This window comes from Ambystoma mexicanum, chromosome 4q (genome assembly GCF_040938575.1).
Source record: "Ambystoma mexicanum isolate Mex_15411 chromosome 4q, UKY_AmexF1_1, whole genome shotgun sequence".
In the NCBI taxonomy this organism is placed as follows: domain Eukaryota; kingdom Metazoa; phylum Chordata; class Amphibia; order Caudata; family Ambystomatidae; genus Ambystoma; species Ambystoma mexicanum.
Window position 1 is genome coordinate 419,382,313 of NC_090928.1, and position 10,624 is coordinate 419,392,936.

The 10,624-nt window shown below is 43.6% G+C and overlaps 2 long non-coding RNA genes across 2 annotated transcripts; one reads left to right on the forward strand and one right to left on the reverse strand.

Moving 5' to 3' along the window:
• Positions 1 to 8,203: 8,203 nt before the first annotated feature.
• LOC138468525 (uncharacterized) lies at positions 8,204 to 8,941 on the reverse strand. Its single transcript, XR_011268301.1, has 2 exons — positions 8,750 to 8,941; positions 8,204 to 8,667 (listed from the first exon to the last, which is right to left on the reverse strand). It is a non-coding gene; the product is annotated as an uncharacterized lncRNA (long non-coding RNA).
• A 59-nt stretch (positions 8,942 to 9,000) lies between these two features.
• On the forward strand, positions 9,001 to 9,615 carry LOC138468526 (uncharacterized). Its single transcript, XR_011268302.1, has 2 exons — positions 9,001 to 9,069; positions 9,152 to 9,615. It is a non-coding gene; the product is annotated as an uncharacterized lncRNA (long non-coding RNA).
• The last annotated feature ends 1,009 nt before the right edge of the window (positions 9,616 to 10,624 follow it).

A 10,624-nucleotide genomic window follows, 5' to 3' on the forward strand; every position in this document is an offset into this window, starting at 1 on the left:
GTAGGTGCAGCAACGTTCGCCCCTCGGGCGAGTGTCTCGGTGTTTTGAAGCAGCTGGGGGTCACGTGATGCCTCACGTGTGTCACGCAAGCCACGCCTCCTCCAGGAAGCAGGCACGGGACAGAGGACCAGAAGGAGCCCCTTCACGGCTCAAAAACGTTCGTTTTGCAGAAAAAAGTGCTGCTTAAGGTAGGTGCAGCAACGTTCGCCCCTCGGGCGAGTGTCTCGGTGTTTTGAAGCAGCTGGGGGTCACGTGATGCCTCACGTGTGTCACGCAAGCCACGCCTCCTCCAGGAAGCAGGCACGGGACAGAGGACCAGAAGGAGCCCCTTCACGGCTCAAAAACGTTCGTTTTGCAGAAAAAAGTGCTGCTTAAGGTAGGTGCAGCAACGTTCGCCCCTCGGGCGAGTGTCTCGGTGTTTTGAAGCAGCTGGGGGTCACGTGATGCCTCACGTGTGTCACGCAAGCCACGCCTCCTCCAGGAAGCAGGCACGGGACAGAGGACCAGAAGGAGCCCCTTCACGGCTCAAAAACGTTCGTTTTGCAGAAAAAAGTGCTGCTTAAGGTAGGTGCAGCAACGTATGAATTGACGTTATAGATCAATGAGTAGATGAGGTTCCCTGCTAATTGAGCGTTTTAGTTCAGTGAGTGGATGATGTTTCCCCGCAGGAGGTAGCTAGATTGTTCCCGAGTGCGGAAGATAATTGACTGGTTAAGCTCCCCTTGTGAGGGGCGTGTCACACGTGAGGCGACGCAGTGTGCGCAGTCCAATTATAAGAGTTTTTATTGTGGTTTACCTTGTTCCAGTTGAGACAGGAAGACAGCTGTGGGGATTGTGGGGTTTTATTTTGGGATTTTTGTGGGGTTGGGAGAAATGGGTTATTGTTCTGTGTATGCACATTTGTCTGTTCATTTGCACTGTGTTTTTAGTTTGGTGACGTCACCTTCAGATTGATGCATAGGACACAGAGTTTTGATGGTGAGGAGATAGTGGTGTGGTTTTGGATTTGGAGAATAGGTGACCCAGAGGCGGTGTGTGGAAGACACATGCGCAAGATTGTGGGGGTATGCCGGAGAAGGCAATGGTTTGGTGAAGATGGGCTGCACGTGGAGTGCACTGGCTAAGGTGCGGAGCCAAGAAGGCTCACAGAAGTTGAAAAATGTTCAATTATCTTCTAACTTTTGCTCCCTGAACAGCGGACTATCGAAATTTTCAAATTGAATAGAGGTAAAATGTATCACACAATACAGAAATGACTCCCCTTCACCTGTTGTGTAGCACACAGCTTCCATGCCGAAATAAGTCAGTAAAACATAGTGTGCAAAGATTCAAAAGTACTGAAGGTAAATTAAAAAAGACCATGGCTGCTCGTAGGCGGCTTCTCCAGAAGCGTGCAGCAATCGCTAAGGACACACATACACAGCACTTACACGGGAATAGCTTCAAAAGCACATGGCTACAGTTGAACTGTGTGCACGAAGGAAAGGGAAGATGCGAGGGGTCAGCTGATGCTGAACCAGCACGAGCAGAGGGAAGAGGGGACTCACCCTTCTGAACCTCCGGGAGTGTAATATTTGATGACACAGATGGTAAGCAAGGAATGCATTGCATGAGAGAACTGAAAACAGCAGAAGGACATTTAAACACCACACACACACACACACACAATCACAATACACTAAAGCGAACAAACAGGAAGGGGCAGAACAACCCACTAGCAGCACAGGAGTGAGCAAGGGAGGGCTGCAGTGCATGGAAGCAGATTTGAAGGCACAGGTACATAAGAATTAAATTTAAAGGGAAGATAACGGGGGAGGTGCAAGGAGTAACAATAGCAACAGAGTGGGGGAACTGGAAAGGGAAGAAAGGGATTGGAGGAGGAGAGAAGGACTGAACGAGACAGCACAGCCAAACATGATAGAGGATTAGTAAGGGGTGGTGCAGCATGCATGGGGTTATGGAAGGGAGGAAGGAAGGATAGCGCGCTAGACATTGACTGTGTGCATTGTAGATTGTGGCAAGAGAAGACGGTTAATAAATAAATAAATAAAACGGCAGGGCCAGAGAAAGGCAGATGAGGACAAGTAGGCACAAAATGAATTATTAAAGTATGCAATGGGAGGGGCAGTTAAAAACAGCTTCAACACACACACGCATCACAATAGCAGTGTCAACAACCACCACAATATGCACCACCCATGTGGGGAGGATACATGGGGCAGGACGGGATCATTTCAGCAGACACCACAAGCACCAACGCAGGCACTGTCACCACTATATGTACAGACACAACAAATGACAGCACCACTACACCAGGACTGACAAGAATAACAACCCAGGGGCACTGCACAGCAGCCAGCACCCATACAGAACACTGACACAATAGCAATGGTACCGGTTACATGACTGGGAGGGGTCTTCCTGATGGGGAACAAACCTTTCAAAGGACATAGATTGACATTATACCCTTAATAGGACAGCCCAAGACAAACTTGATTTGACTCACTCTGCCACACACACTCATGCTCCACCTCCCCGACAGAGCGGGCGAGACGCACGCCGACACACACACTCACGCACACTCAATAATGCAGAGGACAATTGCATAGGGGTGGTGATAGGTATCAAAACATTTTCTTTTCTGGGTGACAGTGGGGCGACCAGGCCATGCATTAGGGAAGAGACATTTGTGACATCATGAGCGATGTGGATATGACCACCTTATTAACAGAGAAATCCATAACTTGTTAAACACCAGGCATACACATGTTGAAAGTAAGGAAGATTGTTTAAGCATAATGGGGGTGCACGGTACAGAGGGGGGTGCATAATGATAGCGCATCACAAGAGAGTACATTTAGCTACATTTTGAGCACACATCTTTCAGCGAGGAGACTGGGCTCATGAATACACGAATAACACAGAACAATTAAATGAGACACACAAGGTGGAAGAAGGTGCACTTGAGGGGGGAGGCCTACATTTCATTGACAGTTCATCACGGGAGGAGAGAAATAGGGGTAAAGGGTGGATGATCCATGTTCCCAACAGAATGAATTTGGCGACAAAATAACAGTGCAAGTGGTAATGCCACTAGCGCTTTTGAAAATAGCACTGGAACAAATGCATTAGCAAACACACATTGGGAAAGAGGTCATTGCTGCACGAACTGGAGAATGATGGTTGTATTAAAATTTGAAAGCAGATAATGGGGGGATAAATATATTGTTTAAATGTAACAGTAATTACAGTAGTGGAGTAATAGAATACTAGACTAAATGAGTAATTAACAGAGTAGGTAGGGTTTAAAAAGTGGACATGGGGTGGGATAGAGAGAATGGGAGTAAATTGTGACGGTTGGGTTTGAAAGAAAAGAGGAAGTAAATAAATAAATAAATAAATAAAATACAAAGAGGGGGGAGGGACAGGTAGCAAATAATTGGTAGTGAATTTCATTAGCACCGGCTGAAAGTGCTTGCAGTTCACTGTGAGACACGCCCTGAGAAGTTGAGAGAGGAGCCATAGAAAAGATTTAAAAACCCTGCGATTATCTTAACTAAGTAACATGGTCCACTTAATTTAGAAACACAGCCACCCTATATGACAAATTTACCACCCTGATGTTTCCCTGTTTAGCTTGTCAGTGCCTGATGCCCCACGGGACAAAGGCACGCACTATAAATAGCTTACAATAAAAGCACAGTAAATATAAAGATCCAAAGGCCCATTTGTACACTAGCACCTAAATTGCATATGTATGATCCAAGTGTGTAATGAGTATCTTCACATAAATTAAGTGCCTACCCATTTTCTGGGTACATTTCGAATTGTGTAACAATTTACAGTCAGACCGCCATTGAACGCCACCAGGTGGTGACAGGATGGTGCATAGGTGTACCATTGGCTCCTCCCACTAGGACACTGAATAGTGTGAGAGTAGTGCAGAGAGGTTAGGTCAAGAAATTGAAGAATATGTAAATTCACAGGTCTCAAGCGCTTCCATTTCATTTCTCGCCAGATATAAAGGACCCAGGGCAGGCCTGAAGACAACGGACAACCAACACCCAATGGCTGTGGACTACAGTGGGACATTTTCCCCTCCTGACAGACTTTGTTAGATGTGTGAGGCGTCAAGCCCTACAAAGCGGTGGCCACCCTGGCAACGAGGGAGCCACGATCAACAGGGCCAACGCAAGAGATTTTCATGAACTGCAAAATAGCACGAACACTCCCGAGTTAGTGAAACATGGCCATCCTATGGTCCAACGCACACTAGCAACTAGAATAGGGACTGACAGACGAATGTCCAAAGTTTAATTGAGTTTCATATTACATTTTGTGCACCTACAGCTGTAACACTGTTTTGTTCCTTCTCTTTTCCCCGCACATGCAGGTTGTTGCGTATGTATGCTGTTAGAAATGTGTAGGAAATTTCCTTAATGTTATCGTCCATTAGAAACTGTGAGGCCTACTGATTAAAACATCGTGAAGCATTCCCCACTCAATTGCCCACCCTATCAGAAACCTCAGACCCCTTAGAGTATGTTTCCCTGAAGTATATTTCCTTGCTTCCATTGAATAAACAGCCCAAGATTTTCCCTACCCATATTGAGAAATTTTTAAAACACGAAATGTCCAGGGGGAGGTTTGATTTTTGCCCTTAGTGATTGTTTAGTTCGCGGAGCTTGAGGTTACTAACAAGTACTAACGTATTAACGCCTTTCTTGCGATTTTCAGGTGGGCAACTTTATCATCTCATCAGCTGCAAGGACCCAGCAGCGTAAGTGGTTATGGGCAAGCAAATAAGGACTTTTACCTTCACGATGGGACTATTAATGATGAACGAAATAATGGGGGGGGTAATTTGAAAATTATTTGTAATAGTGAGCATTACCGCTGTATCCCCTGCTAACATTCCCTAACCTAAGCAGGAAGAGTTACGGCGTCAGTGGGTGAGGAAAAGCTGCTGCTAAAGTAAGGAGAGTTAAGGGCAGACACAAAGGGAGTAAAACATACACATAACACACATAGTAGAAGTGACCAACAACATGCACACATGTACAAAATTGGTAGGGACACCACTGGAGAGAGCTGTCCTGACTGTTCTTTAACATATGCCGGAAGAGAATTGATTACAACAGAAATTACTACAGCAGAGCATGACGCCCATGTATGCCAAGGTGCGAAGAAGATTGCAAGGGAAGACAGCAACATTGAGATTGATAAAAAAAAAGGGGAGGTAATCCCCTATGGAAGATGATTACATAAAGCAGCTAATTGGAGAACAACTGTATGTGGAAAGTGACCAGAGAGAGAAGAAACAACGAGCAAATGTACAAGTGAGCAAGCTGCAAGAGAAAAAAAACAAGAAAAAATAAATAATAAAAGAAGAAAGAAAAACAAAAAGAGAGAAGAAAAAATAAAATAAAAGAGACAAAAATATGATAAGTGCCTAACGGAGTGAGACAAAAGAGCGAAGATAGCCACTTGGGTGGAGAATGAAGAAGGACGTATAGTGTTAAGGTACCAGCGTTATGTTACCAGCACAACAATGACAAGAAGTGGACATTCATGCTGGATGCAAGAAGGTTGAGAGAAGTTGCGAGATGAGAGCAGGAACATCACTGCTTATGGACTACTATTGAGCACATGCATCCAAAGATCAAGAGAAACTACCACTGAATTGGGGAGGAGAGTGTTCATTGGTGCGCATCAGCATGCCCTTGTTGGTGATGACCAAGGAAGATGTGAAGAATGACACATTCACCAAGATGGAAAACAACGGAAGAAGAGAAACAGACAGAGGAGTAAAAAGAGGGGGGAATTACTTCTCGAGCGAGACAGAAGAATGATTGGGTGAAGTACCAGCATACTAAAGAATGATCAGCAAAAAATGCATCTGAAAAGAGAAAGCAAAGAACTAGCTAGTGCTTGCATGGTAATGGATGACATCATGACTGCCTGGTTGATTGAAGGTGATAACGGAAGGACTAGTACCGAGCACAGCATCACTGTGCAAGATAGAGATACATTGCAAGATGTAAGAGAACAACAGAAGAAGACATCGGAATGCAAATAAGAGACATGGTGAAAGGAAGAGCCGGACTAAGGGAGAAGATAGAGGTGTGCAACATGGTTCCAGCAGTAATAAAGGTGGCCACTCCCTGTGATCAGAGGAAGTACGAAGGGAAGTGAGTGTGGTGGAACACAGAAGGAGAACACTCCTATATGTACTGTTCATCAACAACAATGCAAAAAATTATGGACACTTCAAGGAATTGACAAAGATATGCAGACCGGAAGGAGGTGAATGTTGCTTAGTGGTGTGGTCGACAAAGTCGACCAGAGGGGGGACTGAAGAGGGAAAATCGAGATCAAACCCATCCCCCCTCACCCCAGGCGCATATACAGAAGAACAGCAGGAAGAACAAGGAGCGCACTTATCCTTTGAACCAGGCCCCAGCGCACCCATGGGTGACAAATATGCTGAAACACACCCACTTCACCAACAGTGCAACTTCCATGCTACATTAGAATCAATGCTGCAATATCAGAACCTACAAACACAAAAATCCCTGTTTAAAGGCTTGCAAATGCCTATATGAATTAACATGGTCTAATTGCACAGTGTAAAGCCATGCTTCAGGAAAAAACAGCCAAGTTCATTTCTCTCACTGAACACTGGCTGCAGAAGCCTTCAGCAATGTTCCCCGCAACCCCCGAGCTGCCAAGGTCGCACATTCAAGATAATATTGCTTTCTGCAGACAAACATTTTTAATTCTCCACAAATGCGAATAAACCACGGCAACCCAGTGTGTTTTTTTTTTCTTCTTTCTGGGAAAGAAAGACATTTTCTCAAGGACTCGCACAACATTTGAAACATAATTGTAACAAGAATGGCTCAGCCCAGCCAATCAGCGCTCAGAGCCCAGGTGCAAACTGCTTGCTTCAGCTAAAAAGTTATGGGAACAAGGTCATATTGTAACAAGTTAGAATTAGGTAATGGGGGGCTGGCACAGCTAAAACAACTCACTGACGCAAAAGGCTAACATCCAATTGTCAGGCTCTCTATAAGGGCTACATAGGTAACCTATCACTTAGCAGCCAATAGCAGGAGGAGATAGGTTTCTGGGAGCTGATCCAATTCTGTGAGGTCAGCCTGCAGTGTGATTACAAAGCTGGCTTGCAAGCCAGCCCCGGGGAAGACGGCGCCTGAACTCTCGATGTGCACAATGCTCTGCATGTTTTTTTTCTTTTTTGCTGCCCAGAAATAAACGCAGTTTGGAACATGCTGCTGCCTGCTTGGGACTCTGTTGCATTTCTGGGGGCCATATGGGAGGTGTTGGGGTCTCCCATAGCTGGTGAGGGTATGGCTGCTGGCCCCCCACTGCCCTGGTGGGGGTCCAGCTTCTCCCCAACACGTCTTCCACTGAGTTTCCAAATTAGCAGAAGGCGTTCTTCTGTTGGAGACCCGAGGGAGGGTGCGTACATGTTTCATACTCTTATTCTGACAAAAAGACGCCCCTCTCCTCTGATAACTAGACTAAAATATTCCACAATCCACCGTCCACTGGCAGGCCAATTCCCCTTCTGGGTTCTACAGACTTTTCGGGCTGAACTGCCCATACAGAGAAATGCAGGCCTTGCCTGCACTCTGAAAATGCAGTTGGAGATCGATGCTCTAGCATGCGTGAGCAATCAACTTTACTCTTGCCCTTATCAAATGCTGACTCACACAACCACTCCACGATCTGCATTTTCCTGCTTCTGTCCAGACCTGACCAGGATATGTAACCACCTCTTGCAAAGTGAGTCAGCAATTTGTAGATCCACAGCTGCCCAACATCTTTTTGTATAAATTCTTATTAACATCTATTTTATGCATAGATGAAGAATTATTTGAAAAACAATGTATTGTATCATTAAGCTCCAACATAGTCTCTCCATTGATTCACAACTGCTACCCATATAGAAATGACAAAATGCGCTGTTTCCATTCATATTATCTGTCATATTATTACATCTGATTTTCACAAATTACCATTTAAGCCACCCCACTAATCCTGTCAGATCTCAAATCCCAAATACTGTTCCACTTCTGACACATTTTTATATCCACTGAAAAGAGCAGGGTAACTCTAGCCTCCGGACCAGAGTATTATAATAACATCAAGAAACAGAAAAGATATGTCCAGAGCAAAGTATATTTAGAAAAAATGTATCCAAATTTATTAAAGATGATACAAAAATTGAAAACTGGTGAATAAATCACACAAAGTTATTGTACACTAATCATTTTAACATAACAAAACAGCAGCAACAATATGCCGAAAATCGGCTAAAACTACATCACTCATACTCAACATACCAAGTTCATTCATACACACACAACTCATCATACCGTGGCATACATCCAAAGTACTACAAAACACCAAAAAACATGCTAAAAACCAATGGGGAAGAGGAATTCATAACTAGTCCCCATAATAACACACATTATTGCGGTGTTTGCAAACAATAGAAATAATTCACAAACAATCTATTGTCAGGGTGGATAGAAAAAGCAGATGCAAAGATCACATCCCTGTAGAATTTTTCTCTCGACCGGTTTCGACGTGTAGTAGTGGTTAACTGAACGTCTTCCTCAGGAGGTGGATGTTACCATTCTGATGAAAACCTTACTACTGCAACAATCTATGCAGTGTAGTGTGGCCAGTCACACGAAACAATTCAGGACTAAAACATAACCTGAAGGGCGCCCCATGCAGTTTAAGATGATCCAGCAATACATGTATTTGAAAAATGAAGAGGCAGCGCCACTTAGCCTTAGCCTTCAACGCGGTCTGCAAATCACTGCAAGACGGTTGCTGTATAATGAAATTGTCCAGCAAAAAGAGAGACCAGATGGTAATCTCTTAGTTTAAAACTAATTGCAAATTCGAAACGCTACGCATGCGTGTAGGGACCTGCAAGGAGTGACTGGCTACCCAGTCTAAGTGGCGCTGCCTCTTCATTTTTCAAATACATGTATTGCTGGATCATCTTAAACTGCATGGGGCGCCCTTCAGGTTATGTTTTAGTCCTGAATTGTTTCGTGTGACTGGCCACACTACACTGCATAGATTGTTGCAGTAGTAAGGTTTTCATCAGAATGGTAACATCCACCTCCTGAGGAAGACGTTCAGTTAACCACTACTACACGTCGAAACCGGTCGAGAGAAAAATTCTACAGGGATGTGATCTTTGCATCTGCTTTTTCTATCCACCCTGACAATAGATTGTTTGTGAATTATTTCTATTGTTTGCAAACACCGCAATAATGTGTGTTATTATGGGGACTAGTTATGAATTCCTCTTCCCCATTGGTTTTTAGCATGTTTTTTGGTGTTTTGTAGTACTTTGGATGTATGCCACGGTATGATGAGTTGTGTGTGTATGAATGAACTTGGTATGTTGAGTATGAGTGATGTAGTTTTAGCCGATTTTCGGCATATTGTTGCTGCTGTTTTGTTATGTTAAAATGATTAGTGTACAATAACTTTGTGTGATTTATTCACCAGTTTTCAATTTTTGTATCATCTTTAATAAATTTGGATACATTTTTTCTAAATATACTTTGCTCTGGACATATCTTTTCTGTTTCTTGACATTTTTATATCCACCAGGGAGTCAACACTTACTACATAATTATATACCGTACAGACCTCACTAGCCCTCCCTAATTGTAGTTAAATCTGTAATCAAATGCCTGTCAAAGCTCCTGGAATGCTATTCCCTTGTGCATCACTTTGAAGTTTTAAATACTTTTTGAATGTGTTTATGGGCGTCAGAACTTTAATTGTAATAGATGAAATGATTTACTTTTCCATGCCTCTTATAAGTGACTCCTCAATTTAACCATAGCCAGTTCCCAAAATATCGCATAAACTTCCATGCAAAAGTCTCCCCATTTGGCCAGTGCCAAATTGCAGCCTGCCAAGTAGTTTCAAGCATACAATCGCATTTCTTAATCTGAGTATGGATATGGATAACTATCATAGCAGCTCAAACTTCACAGCCCTAGTTTGGATTAAACGTGTGCTTCTACCCATATGGCCATCCTGCAAGATATTTCTACGTCACTCTTAGAATCCATCTACTGAACGTCTCAATCCTTCCTAGACACAGCAGTCTCTGTAGTAATGAATGAGTGGCGGCTAAATATTGCTTCTGAAAATCAGGCATGCCCTAGCCTCCCTGCTAAATCCCATACATCCCTGGAATTTGCTTGTGTAAATACGGTTACGTTTAAAAAAACATTTTGAATAATAAACCACTGGAATGGTGGAGTAGAAATAACAGTTAAGATACCAATTACAAGAGGTGCTCCAGCTATTTAACTGTATTAAAAAGAAAAGGAGGATGGGTCTGGGGGCTGAAACCATAACATCTCTGGCTGTTTGTATAATGAAATATTCCTTACTGCAAGTAAAATGGGATTATTTTGCATAGGAGTGACAGATGTGTATGGTGAAACTGACTTGTAAAACTATGGATCCCTACACGGGCACTTTGGGAAGCTGCCACATAAAGACTGCTTGAAGTATTTGAATCGTTTGAGGGAGATGCCCTCATGCCCTAGAC